This window comes from Drosophila gunungcola, assembly GCF_025200985.1.
Source record: "Drosophila gunungcola strain Sukarami chromosome 2R unlocalized genomic scaffold, Dgunungcola_SK_2 000004F, whole genome shotgun sequence".
In the NCBI taxonomy this organism is placed as follows: domain Eukaryota; kingdom Metazoa; phylum Arthropoda; class Insecta; order Diptera; family Drosophilidae; genus Drosophila; species Drosophila gunungcola.
In genome coordinates this window covers 1,792,820-1,807,359 of record NW_026453167.1, presented here as the reverse complement: position 1 = coordinate 1,807,359, position 14,540 = coordinate 1,792,820, and the positions used below count along the sequence as shown (strand labels likewise).

General features: G+C 38.2%; 1 protein-coding gene across 1 annotated transcript in view; it reads right to left on the bottom strand.

Annotated features, from left to right (window-relative positions):
• The window catches only part of LOC128254429 (putative polypeptide N-acetylgalactosaminyltransferase 9), a 62,607-nt gene extending 53,984 nt beyond the window's left edge, over positions 1–8,623 (bottom strand). The window contains 1 exon segment of the mRNA XM_052983535.1: positions 8,183–8,623. The gene's annotated coding sequence lies outside the window, so the exon portion shown is untranslated.
• Positions 8,624–14,540: the final 5,917 nt, after the last annotated feature.

The following is a 14,540-nucleotide window of genomic DNA, read 5'->3' as shown; positions in this document are numbered from 1 at the left end:
TATTCCTACACTTACGTCAAACTTATCTAAACAATGTACTGGCCATACTAAGTGTTAAAAAAAAAGTTGCCTAATTATAAACAAACTTAGCTACAAGTTTTAGACACTCAACAACTTTTGTTTATATTTTGGTAAGTTTATTAAGACATTAAATGTATACTGTAATAAAAATGCTGTGAATTCTGAAATAAAACTTTTAATAAGATCTTCTGGTAAACTTTAAAGGAACAGAATATTTGGTTTCATTGGTAGCTTTTTTGTAAAGCTTTCATGTCGTTGATTTTATTATGCCATAAAAGATCTTATATCTTTTCAACCACCATCTTCATACTTTGGAAAGGGCAACCTATCTTCGTTGTCCATCAGCGTCATTGGCACCTTCCTGGTTAAATGCCACTGATATGGCTCTCCTTGTTTCAGGTGACTTCAGCTCACCTGAGGCATTTGCATTGGCATTTGCGGCAATGTTCGGCTCAGGTGAGCCCGAGAGCTTGACAACTTGGTGCTGCTGCTGGTGCTGCTGCTGTTGCTGATTCTGTTGCTGCGGTTACGGTTTAATGAACATTCATGCCTCCTAATGCCAAAACAGAGGAAAAACTGTGAACAAGAGCTAGCAGAACTCTCCGCAATGCAGCAAAAGCCACCCGTAGTTTAGTATATAAAACAAAGCACAGAAAAAAATATAAACTGAACAAAACCCGTCGTCCGTCGGAGGCAAACTCAAGAAATTGCAACAGGTTTCTCTCGATTGGCCTTTCGGTGTCGGTGGCGTTTTATTAAATCTTCTTTTGGCCATTGTTTTTGTATTTTATATTTCTGTATGTTTATCTTTCATTTTTCTGCTGCCGCTTCTGACAACCATGATTTGTTGCCGAAGGTTAGTTTAAGTCATTAGTGCTGCATTTGCCGCCGCTTCTGCCATAAATTGAAGATGTTTTTGCCTTGGATTTTTGTTATGTTCCTAGTTAAATGCTTCGAAAACCTATTGTTAATCAATTAAAATAGTTGAATGTTATCTTTAAAGGTGTTGAATAAAACATGATTTGCTGGGAAAACGATACAGACTATAAACAAAATGAAACTACAAGGCTGCTGTTCGATATTAACAACACTAAACAGCTTGGATTTTCCACATGTTGCTATGTATTTTTTTCATTTGGAACAAAAGGAAATAGTTGCTTGGCATTGATTGAATATTTAAGTGCAATTTTAAATTCAACTGACTCTTTTGAAGAAATTGTAATGCTTATAGAATTAATTTTTGATTGCTGTGTTGGGTGAGTGAGTTTAATTATTATTTATTACATTAATTATTTGTTATTTAAAAATTTTCTCGATAAATTGGCCTTTTATTCGACATTTAAATTTTTATTTCGATTTCAAGAATATTCTCACCAACGTTTGCAAGCAAAACTTCCCACTGCCAATGGCATGAAGCCCCACAAGCTGATTCGCATTCAAATCGCACGCCAAAACTCTCCCTTTTTGCACAAATGTATTTATAGTGATTTCCCCAACTCATTTCCTCCCATCTGCCATTTCAGGCACTTCAGCAAATGACGGCAATTAAAACTTAGATGCCCGACTGTTAGTGTCGCTTAGTGGCCATCACAGCTTTGGCTACATTTAATTATAACTTGAGGACTAATTGTGCGTTGTCCACAATTAAAAATATCTTTCGGTAAGTGGGTGGGGCGGCCGGAGCACAGATTTGTCACAGATGATGGGGCAAGTGGGGCAAGTGGGGCAGAGTCTGCAGCTAATTGTCGTCGGACCAACTCCGAAAACGGGCCATCCTCCCGGCCTATGGCAACTATACAAACAATACAAACAAAAATATAAAGTAAAAAGTAAAAACAATGACAAGACAAATGTTGGGACAAGCAGCAACAACAAATCAACACGACTGCAACATGCGGCCTACAAGTTTTGTGGGCCTACAAAGTAACTTTTTTATGCAGCTAATCCAATTCGAAAGCAATTTCTGGGTGGATTGGGCTTTGGGACTTGGTGATGTGGGGAGGTGGGGGGATGGTGCGGTGGGGCAGTGGGTTGTTGAGAACCCCCATTTACATGGCCTAAGACCATGTCTGGGATCTGCCCACTTAGCCCGGCAGACGGAGGAGCCAACTTAGAAGACGAGTTCATTGAATTCTTCTCGCTGGGTATTCGCCAAACTCGTAAATTTTCAACATACAAGAAAAAAAAAAATAAAGAGAGGAAAAAAGAAGCCAAATCCCAAACCAAACAGGTTCTCCTGCATCCACCAAAAACAAAGATATACACCGGGAAAAATTGAGATAAAATTAACATGTAAAATTAAGTGTATGGAGTGCTTAAGTCTGGCCAAAAGTCCCATTACTTTTTAAATTTTGGTTCAATATATAATCGTCTAGTCTACATGACCAATTTGTAATGATAAGCAATAAAATATCCACTAAATGTACACATTTTTTTCTCTGTACTTCAGACCAGACTTTGGCTTACACATGAACGAGTGTGTGTATTTTTTTTTTGGGGCCTGCAGCTTCTTTTGAGTGGAATGCGGCAGTCATCTGCCCTGAAAACTGAGACTCATCTTGGTTTTCGAATCTTAAGTCTGGGTCTGGGTTTTGGTCAGCTGCAAATGCATAAAAATCAGCGCCGCATTTCTCTTTAGACTGCGGCTACTTCGATTAAGTAGCTGTCAGTATGTGTATCTTGTATCTTGTACCTTGTATCTCTGCACTCTAGTTGGGTGAAAGCGTTCGCATCTTTTCACATTGCATTTTCAGGCCCCGACGACCCACTTCCATTTCCATTTCCAGTTCGCGCCTTATCGAAGTGTCAAACAGTTGGCCAAACAAACTAATTGACCCGAAAACAGGAATGGTAATCTAATGCCCGAGAACAGAGCAGAAACAGCGGCAAAAAAAGCCACAAAGAGATTTGTATCTCTGTGGGATACAAAAAGGCAGAACAACTCAATTCCAGGGATCATCTTTGTGTTTTCCTTTTCTTTGGCAGCAACAAAAGATGAGGGATTGCTGCCAGTCATCTCAGTGACCTTTCAGCCTCTCTAACCAAAACCATCAATCAATCAAAAAACTCTCAAAACAAAAAAAGATTGTTTAAAACGGAAATGAATCCACGCTTTGGACATTAAGCGTAATTGCGCAAAGAAACACGCACTGTGTTAGATACGATAGATACACAGTTACATTTGTATCTTATGACGCACAAACGGGTTCATGTTCGGGGGTTCGCAACCCGACTCTCCTACCACCCACTCTTCACCCTCACCCTCCCCCACCCCACTTAATGACCTTGTAACTCAACTGTCAACTGTCAGCACACGCAGCAGCAGAATGGTAACAGCAAATCAATAGCCCGGCCACAATTTATAGTATCCATGGCCATAAATTGGCTAGCAGCCCGCTTGTTGTCCGCCGCCACATGTCATGGCTTGGGGCCAACGGGAAGGGAAGGGCAACGGCGGGCAAGGAATTCTGGCCAAAATAGGCTGAAAACCAGGCGAAATAGATCGTCTGGGAGAAATCAACAGAAACCCGCTCGGAGGCGCAGAAGCTCTCATTATCATATAAACAAAAGGGTTCCTCCATACCACAATGCCAAAACTTAAACTGTCGGCGAATTTATGTATATGTATTTTATGATATATGAAGAAAGCCTTCGCATGTGGGCCTGACATAATGGTTAAACATTGTATTCATTTGGGGTATATTGCCCCAGGATCCCGCTGTGAGAATACTCGTCGGCAACTTATAAATACAAAATGGGAATCGATAAATTTATGCGTTGAGCTTAACAGATATTTAAGAGATGATTTGGCCGAATTTAGGTTTTATTTATGCAGCTTATACTTATTTTAAAATAATTAAATATACTTTTTGAGCTTAAGGCTTTCAAAATATATATTATTGGGATACTAACTAAAGTCTATTAAATTAAGTAAATATTTCAAAAAGTTTTTTGGCTTACTAAGTATTTTCAAGTCTTAACTCTGAGTATCTGCCAATTGCTCCACTGCTTACTCAAATGCCCTGAGGGAATTCAGAGTGTGGGATAAGCATTTCACCATGCCGAACCAGTTGCGGCTACTTATTATTTTATGGGATTTTCCGTCAAAAGGTCAAAAAACCTTTTTTATTCAACAATAAATGAGTAAAACGGTCACTTTCGCTAGGAACGGAAATGTTCATATATTCAATCTAAGAAACTGCTTATCGCATTAAAACATTTTTGTGCTCGCTTTGTTTACATTATGCACAGACTTTCGGAGGAATTAGAGGAGGAAAGACGTAGGCCGACAGATTAGAGGCGAATGGTCCAGCGGAGAGCTAGCAAAATATGAGCAACTCAGCAAATACGAGTAGTTTCTGCGATATCTCGGCTGAAACTTCCGCAAACCGTCGGAGGGCCAGGGGAATGTGCCTAAGTAGGCACAAATACAAAGCCAAACTAAGGCCCCCAGAACAAACCCTCAACAAGTAATGAATTACGCGTCAGACTTTCCGCACTCCTTTCAAGAGGAGCTGCAAACAATAAAAGAGCCAAAAAGGCAAAGCAGCTGAAAGCAGTTGCCAAAATGTTCCAGCAACTTTGAGGAACTCACACTCTTGCCCCAAACTGAATAAGTGAACGTGCGAGGGGAGTGTATAAAAGCCTGCTAAAAAGTTTTGTTCTGCATTGTTATCAGCTAAAGGAAGCGGAATTATAAAGGGGCCAACCAGAAACAAACAAAACATAAAACATGAAAAATAAACCCGAAATCAGCAGAAGACCAACACAACGCAAGTTTTGACAAAAGATCTCGTTTTTCTCAGAGGAAGGAGCTACGCTACAGCTTTTGTGCTAAAGGAATCTTGCAAGGAGCAACTTTCTCGGAGAGATAAATTAGTAGGTCAGCTGTAAAAAGATTACGGGAAAAGGAAAACTATAAGGAGGTTAGAGAAGGAATGTTTTAGTAATAAGACAATTGGATTGGAGAGCAATTCTATAAAATAAATTTTATTTCAAGTAAAACTAACCAATTAAAGAATAACTATTAGCAAAAAAGGGAAAACTAAGTAAGTACCCTTTACCGTATATTTGACAAATAAACCGAAACACAAATCAAATTCCTGAAAAGCAGGTGTCCCCATATCACCAACTCGATTTCCAACAACCTGTCACTCGTCTGTCTAAATTGGATACTCTTAACTATCTGCTCTCAAACTTATCAAGTGTGCTTTAAACTGGGTTAAGGTTGGGTTTATCAGCACCGCCCAACAACTTGAACGTGCTGCAGAATAGTTTCGTTTGACTACCGATTCGAGTAGTTCGCCCCTTAAGAACGCCCATCAATCCCTGCGACATACCGTACATTAGATACCAGCAACCAATTCGATCCGACGCCAAAACGTGCAACTAGCTCGAAGACAAAGAATATTGTATAATGTTTTTTTTTCCTATGTACCACATTTTGACAACTGTTTTTTGCTCGTTTTTGCTGCAAACTAAACTGTGTTTCCCTAGTTCTCTTTCTTTTTTTTTTGTATATATCCAATAAAGAACGTGCAGACGTGCGAAATCCAAAAGAAGAGGAGGCCGTACGAGAAGAATCGAAACTTAAGCTGGCACCTGCTCGATATTATACCAAAACTTTATGCCGCACTAACACGAATGGCGCACAAAGAATGGGCCATGATGTAAGCCCAGTCAAAAGGCATGCTAATATGCGGAGTGATTAATTCATCGAAATTAACATAAATGGCAACAGCTTCAACTTTTGCAGCCTGACCACAGGGGGCCCCCCAACCAACCCTTTTTTCTTCACCCTGCCCGACATAAATAATTAAATTTAATTGCCGTTGCTGCTTCTTAATGATGCAACCAAGCATCAAACGAGCCAAAGAGCCGAAAAGACCTCTGAACCCAGGTCTCTTTCTCACCTAAAACCCGTTTTAATGGAAATGGAAATTAAATTAAACGCAGCCCTCGTCGTTGTCACAGGCAACCAACGACAAGTGACAGCGATAAAGGTACATTTTATGAAATTAAGCAAATACTAAATGGAAATATAAGCTGAGGAAATGCCATAGGAAAAAATGAGTTTCCGCAGGCATTAAGACAAATGACATTTTCCCTTGTCACAGAGAGTTGGTTTAATTTAAATAGCTCTATCAAGGAAATTTAATATTGCTGCATATTAAAATGTAACGAATGGAAAAATTATGCAGTCCAAACGCACACTCATTTTATTGCTCATATAAATTTGACATGTTTTTTTTGCAAATTATTATATTGTAAGCCAATAAAAATGAAGTTCTGTAACTGAAAATTGTAGAGATAGAGATTACACATTATTTCTATTAGGTACTAGTTAGTTATTTGCTAATAAACCTATTAACGCAATGAGCTCAACTTGACAGCGGATGAAGGTAATTATTTTTATTTAAAGAACCAAATATTTCATAATGATGTCTTCCCCACCAAAAGATAACATTCGCCCCCAAAAGATATCTGGAGCAATCTAATCTTATCTAATCTATTTATACACATGAGCAACTTGCAAAGACAGTCGCCTCACAAACCAGTTGAAAATAATACTTGACCAGCTGAACTGGTTCTTATTAATGCCAAAATTTACAATCTAAAATATAATAAAAATTCATATTAATTAGACGGCTATAAATGAAGCCCCTCTTTCCAGTCATGACACCAATTCATCCCACAATCAACTGTCTAATCTAGGCGGGTCTAACTAACGACCGTCTTTGATAATTAATAACAAAAGGGGAAAATTCTGGCTTTTTGCTTTTTGTGTCTGTGATTCTAGGCTAAAGAGTTTTTCAGGCAAAAACCAAAACAAAAACCGGCAAAACGCACGCAGCCAGACAGTCGATGAACGAGGCTAAAAGAGTGGCAGTGGGAGTTGAAGAGGTGGATGAAGTGCTGCCATGGCAAAGCCAAAGGCAAAAACAAAGCGGGCCCATTCAAGGGTTTTCCTCGAGCACAAATATACAAACGTATAAATACAAACACAGGCACAGCTGCTAGGAGAGCAGAAGGCGACTATAAAAATCAAATGAAATTTATTGATTTTTCTTTGCGAGTGCAAAAAAAAACAAGGAGAGCGCGGCAAAGTCAAGGAAATTGCCAATAAAAAGTAATTTGCAAGCAAAAACACATATTTTTTGCATAGTAAAGAAAGAACTTTTGATACTCTAAGAAAATGAAAAAACAAACATTATAAGCCACACTCAAAAACCTTGTGCACTTCTAAATAAGTTTTAATTTTAACTAAAGCTAAACATAAATTAACAAATAATTATGGTTTTAAAATTTATTGGGGCATGACATGTTTTGGATTTAAAAAATGTTTGCGAATTTCCAAAGGATTATTTTAAACATTAATAATGGAAGAATAATAGTTTAACTTGGGAAGACCATTTCATTTGGAATTTTGGAAATCACAGGTCACAATTTTGATTTCAAAATAACTATTGCAAGTTCTTTTGATACGCGTATTCTAATTTTAAGACCCTCAATCTTGTCTTTAAAAACATAATTTTTTTGTTTCTAAGAAAGAAGAACTCTTCCAATATACATTTTTAGTGATCACAAGTCACATAATTATAGTTTTACAATAGTTAGACGATCTTTATATCTTAAATTTTCCTTTTTTTATAAAAGAAAAAACCCTTCCCAAAAGTGATTATTTGATGTTTGTTATATATATATTTAAGACTTTCAATCTAAGATAAAGCAAACTTCTTTAGACATTTTTTTCTGTGTGCAACTATTCTAGACGGAATGCATATTTATGTTTTGTATTGTTTTTGTCTTAACCCCGCAGACAAAGTCAAAAGCTCGCTAAAAATGAGGAAGAGAGTTGTTGGGCAGACTTGTACTAAGGCTAAGACAAGACGAAGAACAAGAGGTGGCGAAAGAAGAGGGAGCATTGTAAAATGTCAGCCCAAGTTAACGGTGCACGCACACCAAGGCAGCAAACAAACAACACAACAACAAACATGAATGTTTTGTTTGATCTGCTGTCAGGCGAAAGAGAGAAGGCGCCAATGGGTGGAGAAGGGGGAGAAGCAGGTGCGATGTGAGTGGAAGTGAGATGGCATGCCGCCCTATCGCGTGTTACAACAATTGCCAAGCTCTCCTTTCCGTTATTTCTATACAAACTTACCCTGCTTTCTGCTCTCCTCTTGCTCCTTGATTCTGCTGTCAAAATTTCCCAAGTTCTTATGCCGCCAGTGAATTTCTCTTAAAATATACCCTTTTGCGGTTATGTGTTGTGTTTTTTTGTAATACTTTTATTTAACTCAGTTGCTTTGAGCTATTTCGATTAGCATGCTTTAATTTGTGTGTGGAAATTTCACACTATTTATTTTGTAATTTTTGCTTTATTAGCCGTTTGCATATTTATTTCACACATTGAAAGAAACTTCACAGCTGATTGTGATTTGTGTTGTTGTGGATTCGTTTTTTCACACACACACTCGCACACACACCTGCGTAGGTGCGAAGAGTGGAAGAGGAAGAGAAATGCAACGGATTCACTTTAGCACGCGCGCTCTCCCTCACTCACACTTACAGACCGACCGCAACCTGCTAATTCAACGGTCAAAAATCGACTAAATTTGAACCAAAGAATAAAGGTTTTCCGTGGGGTTTTAGCCGGCAACAGAGGCCGCAACATGTTCGAGATTCGATGCTCGAGTTGCATGTTCGAGTTGCATGTTCGATGGTGGGGGTGCGGGTGCGGGTGACGAAAGGGGAGTGGGCGTATGGGTCACTTCTTTCCTTCTGATAAACACTCGCTGATAAGCCAACACACACAGAAAGGGCCTTTGTTGTTGTCCACCCCGGCATTGTTGTTAGTCTGTGAATGACAAATGAGCCCGTATTCGGCAAATGGTGTATGTGGAGTATGGAATTTGAAATAGGTGAATCCAAGAGCGGTCCACCCTAATGGACACGAGGGAGGGGAATTGGACAAGAGTTACACAAAAGGACTCGGTTCTTAATGAGACTAATGCCTGCGAAAACAGTTGGCAATCAACTGGGATTGACATTATGAAATCTCTGCAATGTTTTCTTGCATCATCCCAATACCCATTAACCATAGGAAAAATGGAAACAAATTGTGAAAGGTCTTAAGCCTATATATTTTTGAATATTTTTGAATAAAATAAAAAATTTCTATGAGATTCCTAGCCGGGAATTCCTTTTAAAAATCTGAAAATAATTTTTAGGTGTCAGTATCAATTTGACATTCACAAGTGAAAAAACAAGTTTAATTTTTTATATTACAAATTATAATTATTCATTTTCTTTCTCCATTCAAAGTGAAACCATAAGTATCAAAACCAAACTGATACAGAATTTCATCTTTTGAGCACAATGACCACATTTTTAGCTATTTTCATGAACCAACTGCTCATCACTGTGTCAACATCGAACTACCAAACAAGTTCGCCAGATTTAAGCCGGCTGACAACACGAACTGCAACTCGAGCTGCAACTCGAACTTGTTGACCGCTGCACTTGTCGTTGGCCATCTGAATGCACGTGGCTCATTTGCATATTGGAGTTGCTTCCATTGTTGTTGCTTTTCTGGGGGGCAGTTGCTGCTGGGAATTCCATTCGCAATCTTTTGATTTGCACATTCAATGGAAACGCTTTCAGATTAAGCATGAATATTAATTAAAGTTTATCAGAAGTTTGAAGTTGTTCATCGACTTTCGGTTAACAACTTTCTGTGCATTTGACACAGCCATTGACGAGTGCAAAAAAAGCGACCACGAAATTGACAATTTGCAACACCGACGGAAGATGTTTTTCAATTGCTTCGCTTTGGCACTACCTCCCATTTCCCGCATTTTCCGCCCGCCGTTCGTTATGGACTTTTCATTGGTTTTGTTTGGCTCTTTCAATTGAAACATGGCCAAGTTTTGGGGAGCGAAAAAAACAAACTGGGCAATGGAGAGAATTGGGAGGACGACACCAATCAACTTTTTTTGCTCTGCGCTGCATTTTTCATTAGTTTTTCCTATGCAGCGAATAAGTTTTCTTGGCCCCAAAACGAGTCTCAAGTTTTCCACTGTTTGTTGTCATCTATTGATAGCTCAAGTTTCTGTTTATACAACTGCATTTGGTGATGTACACAAAAGGCATTGCCTTACATATGTTGGCAATATATATATATAGCGCATATGAGCTTTATATATCAAGTGTAAATATTTTTCAACTGTTTATCAGAGAGCGTGGAAATGTTTACTAGAGACTTGGCCATTTCAAAAATATGTTTTTTTTGTATGTTAAGCTATATCTTTACCCATAGCATATGGGCTGTTTCTTAATTTTGGATGATTTATAGGAAAACACTTTTAAAATTCGAAAAATTTTTAGTTTAATCCCAAAATAAAAATGGTACTCCTTTAAGAATTTGTTTTTTAATTCTCTAATAACATACAACTTTGTGTTAATAAAAACACAACTGATTTATATTTTACAAGTCGTTTTGGATATTAGCTATTAATAGGTAGAAACTTAAATTTTGTATCACGTACTTAAAATTTGTTAATGAATTTTAAACCATTTAAGTTAATAAAGCCATCTGTACTTTATGTCAATAACTTTTTAAAGTGTCCATTTCCCAAATCACTGGCATAATAATTTCAATACAGCTGTGCCACCTGTGATTTCGATTTGATGGCTGTTTTTGTTGGCGCTGGCAATTTGCCGACCAATTGAAAATGCAATGCACGCCCCAGACAAAAACTCATTTGCAACACTTCACGCAACGTCGGCGATTTCGATTTAGCCAAGATCAAGGGCGATAATGCACGCAGCAGCAGCAACAACTGCACCAGCAGCAGCAACAGCAGCATTTACTGCAACAGCAGCAACATCGAAAAAGCTGCAACAGCAACTTTGGCTATATGTGCATCGCATTGCGTGCAACAACGTGATGCAGATATAAATAGCCAACGGCAAGAGCAACTTGGCCCTTATCCATGTTGGCTGATCTTTACGCACAGGGGGCAGCAACAACAACAACAACAGCAACAACATCTGCAATATCTGCAAACACAAGCTGCAACACCAACAACATTCCTTTCGACATTTAATTAACGATCGCGATTGCAATCAAAGCAGTTCTCCCACACTCCCAACTCCCCGCGCCGGTTGTGAATGGATCCTGGCCAGGTTTCGGTTTTATTCCAGGTTTACGGCGAGTTTACTTGGTGGCCAGCTAGTTAGTTAGCCCGGCTAAGCTGACAAATACTGTAATTAATTTTAATTGCTGCGATTGGCGCTCACTTTCCGTCTCATTAAAAATAGCTGGCGCTGCTGGTGCTGGTGCTCCCTTTTTTTTTTGTTTGTTTCGCTGCCGCCGATTTTCGCTATGATAAACCCTCGATTCCGAAGTATGCCCTGGCATTCCGTTCGCCATTCTTGGCTACGTGTTTTTACACCTAATTGCTGGAAATGTCACGTGGCAAATATTTTGTCGCCATTAAAAGGGAGCTCAATAAAAGCTGAACAACAAGCGGCTTATAAAAAACATATTTATATAGATATACTGGCACAATAACTTAAGGACTAGTTCTAAATAATGCACCAACAACAATTAAGTAAAATAAACTTTTTTAATAAATATTGCTCTAAGAACTGTTATTTAAAAATTGCAATATAATTATTCATAACTGTTTCAATGCATTGATGTTTAAATGTTGCCATTGCTAATTCTGGTTTTTCAACCTTTTGCATAAAGAAAATAAATATATTATCTAAACTCCTTTAATAAATATAAATCAAATAAAAATTATATATTGATTTTCAAACAAAATGTAGTTTTTTCATCTTAACTATATTTCAAAGTTTTTTTCTCCGTATGGACGTCTGAATCATATTTTGCAATCACTTGCACTTCGGTTTAATGGACTATGGAAAGTGCAAAATGGAAATAAAAATGTTCTTTCTCGGGTCCCCGGAGGCTCCCAGTGGAGTAATCATATAAAACACTTTTTCGTTTGCAGTTCATTGAGTGAGCACAAATCCAATTAGATTTTGGCTCGGCTTAGCTTGCAGACACACCCCCTTCCACACCTCCCCCTCCGAAAATCCCCCAAAAACATACGAAAACTCAAAGGAAAACACCAAAAAACACACACACAGACACAAATGGAGTGTCGAAAAATCGTTGCATACTTTGGAGCAAAAATTTCCTCAAGTCAATTTGCCTGCCATAACTCCTGACTCAAGTTCAGTTGTTTTCACTGGTGTGAGTTAGCGGAAGTTGTGTGTGTTAGTTTGGTGTTTGTGTTAGTTTAGGGACTTTAGCTTTGGGGGCGGGAGGAGTGGCAATTGGTTTGACACACATAAATAGTTTATGCCGCATTGCTGATTATTGATTTTGCTACCAATTAAAATTCCAGCACAAACAAGACTGCAAAGCGATTTGATCCTTTTGGGTATTAAACTACAGGCTCGCAATTAAGCTGAGGGGCTTAAAACGATTCCAAAGAGCTCGGGCTTAATTATTCAAATAGAAGCATGTAAGGGCAAAAGTTGAATATTAAGAACTAATTTTATAAACGGCTTGAAACATAAATGACTTAAAATAATAGGTTAAACAAAATATAATAATCATTATACCTTAATGGCAAAAATATGTTAAAATATCTTTTATTTCATTACAAAGAATTTATAAACCAACAAATGCGTCCAAAGTTATCAAATGATTTTAATAACTCAAATAGAATTATGTAAAGGCAAGGATTTCAGATAATAAAAGTAACATTAATTTACTAAAAAATAAATCAAGCTGGGTTACATCTCCTAGTTTGTATTTACTCGACCATAGTCAATCCACTTGCACATAGTGTGGGTTTTTATCCCAGTTAATCATTCCATCAATAGTTGCGTTCATTCAATTCATGCTCAATTAAGCTGGTTAATTATGCCCACCAATCAGGCATTGAATGTGTAAAAACATTTTAATTATTTTTAAAAACAATATTCATGGTAGGAATATGGGCAAACATGACGGGTAATTAATCAATATTAATATCAACCTGATTACGGGTTTTTACTGCAGCCCGAGATTAACATTAACTGTCAATGTCGGGGAAAAAAGGACAAAAACAAAGGCCATAAAGGAAAAAGTTTTTGGCTGGGACACACAATTAAGAAGCCATAAACACATGGGGCAAAAAGGTCCGGATCTGGGAAAAATAGCGCTGGCAGCCAAAAGTTGCAAAGTGCAATTTGAAAAACTGTAAATATAAGTCGCGAATGGGGGAAAATTTGGGAAGGAAAGGGGGTATCCCGAACACGTACAACTTGGCACGGAGTCGCGAAGGTATTTTCGCATACGAGTTTTTCCCCTCGTATCCCGGCACAGGATCTCTGCGTGTATGTAGATGAGCAGGCAGTGACATGACTTGGCAGCTATTCCTATTTGGATGCCCCTGCCAAATCCCCCTCTTTTCCTGACAAATGGCCCCAGGAACGGGGTGTGGCAGTACAGGTGTTTTGCGGTAAAAGGATGAAGGAAAGGGGAAAGCGTCGGGTAAATGGTAAGATGCATTCGCCCAAAGGTGCAGCTGAGAATGACGAGAATTTATGATGGTCTCTGGCTCTGGGGCTGAGTTCTTTATTGAATAGCAAAGGGATGAGGACGGAGCTTGCGATTTGTAACCAAGTTAAATTGAAATACCCAGGGGGGTGGTCGATTGGGGGCGTTTGAACTGCTGCCAAGAACACAAAGGATAAAGCTTAATTTCGTCGGGGTAAATTGGATTTTGCCAATGATGGGGTATGCTGATCAAAATTCAATAATCGAAGGTAAATTGGGGCCATTAACCATGGTAAAATTCTACTAAGTTAATTCTTAATCCAAAATGTCAGTAAACTAGTAAATATATAAATTAAATTAAACTATGGAAGTACTTAAAGCACAACTATTTTAAGTAACCTAGTTGTATATATCTTTATTTAATTAAAACTAAGTTTTCTTCCCTTAAACATCTAAGGAAAGGCAACTGAAAAAATCCCAAAAGCTAACCAAAAACTTGAGAGAGAGAGCACAATTTAATTAGCCAGCGGTAAGAAGATTAAGGAGAGCTGCTGGAACATTTTTCTTTCAGCCAAAGCTTTAATCCCATCAAAGAAGGAATATCCTTTCACTACGGACGCCATTTATTGGAGTTGTGTGGATGCTTTTAAAGCTTCTCCATTCACAAACATCGGCTTATGCTCACACACACACACTCAGCTATTTACTCATCTGGCTGATGCAGGTGCTAGGACGAACAGAGGCTTCAATGTCCTTGCCTTGCCACCGCAATCATAATTAGTATCCTCTGAAGACATGTGTGTGTGTGATGCATGTTATAATCCACAGCACTAACACACTGCAGGTATCTTTAAACAGTGGTGGTGGAAATATTAGTGCTCTTCAATGTCCTTGAAAAAATAAAAATAAATTTACTTTTTTCTGCAATTTAATTTGGCAATAATATATATAAAATATT